Source organism: Terrapene carolina, unplaced genomic scaffold (genome assembly GCF_002925995.2).
Source record: "Terrapene carolina triunguis isolate 2854851 unplaced genomic scaffold, T_m_triunguis-2.0 Scaffold751, whole genome shotgun sequence".
Classification (NCBI taxonomy): domain Eukaryota; kingdom Metazoa; phylum Chordata; order Testudines; family Emydidae; genus Terrapene; species Terrapene triunguis.
In genome coordinates this window covers 1,564,037-1,564,844 of record NW_020665102.1, presented here as the reverse complement: position 1 = coordinate 1,564,844, position 808 = coordinate 1,564,037, and the positions used below count along the sequence as shown (strand labels likewise).

The 808-nt window shown below is 67.7% G+C and overlaps 1 protein-coding gene across 1 annotated transcript in view; it reads right to left on the bottom strand.

The window, feature by feature from the left end:
* The window catches only part of LOC112114600 (hydroperoxide isomerase ALOXE3-like), a 118,359-nt gene that overhangs the window by 101,539 nt on the left and 16,012 nt on the right, over positions 1-808 (bottom strand). The gene's annotated exons all lie outside the window — the stretch shown is intronic.

Here is an 808-nt window from a genome sequence, read left to right as displayed (position 1 = left end):
CAGCCCATCCATCCTCCTGTCCGTCCTCCTGTCCCTCTTGTCTCCCCGGCCCATCCATCCTCCTGTCCGTCCTCCCGTCCCTGTGGTCTCCTTGGCCTGTCCATCCTCTCATCCGTCCTCCCGTCCCTGTGGTCTCCTCAGCCCATCCACCTTCCTGTCCGTCCTCCCATCCCTCTGGTCTCCCGGCCATAAGCACCGACTCCGTGGGTGCTCGGGGCTGGAGCACCCACGGAAAAAAATTGGTGGGTGCTCAGCACCCACTGGCAGCTCCCTGCCCTGCCCCCCTGCTCCAGCTCACCTCCGCCTCCACCTCCTCCGCGAGCGCACCGCCGCGTCCTGCTTCTCCCCCCTCCCTCCCAGCGCTTGTGCCGCAAAACAGCTGATTCGCGGGGCAGGGAGGGAAGGGGGAGGAAGGGGAACGTGGCACGCTGGGGGAAGAGGCAGGGCCGGGGCGGAGATTTGGGGAAGGGATCCAATCGGGGCAGGGAGGGGGCAGAGTTAGGGCTGGGACTTTGGGGATGGGGTTGGAATGGGGGCGGGGCCAGGGCGGGAATGGGGTGGAATCGAGTGGGGCCAGGGGTGAGGAAAGGGGCGGGGGGCACAGGCACAGAAGCCACGGCAGACCTCCCTCTGAACCACCGCCGAAGGCTGCCTGACTGCTGCCCTCATGGCGACCGGCACGCCGCACCCCGCGCTTGCTGCGCTGCTGCCTGGAGCCACCCCTGTCCCCAGCCCATCCATCCTCCCATCCGTCCTCCTGTCTCTCTGGTCTCCCCGGCCCATTCATCCTCCCATCCATCCTCCCGTC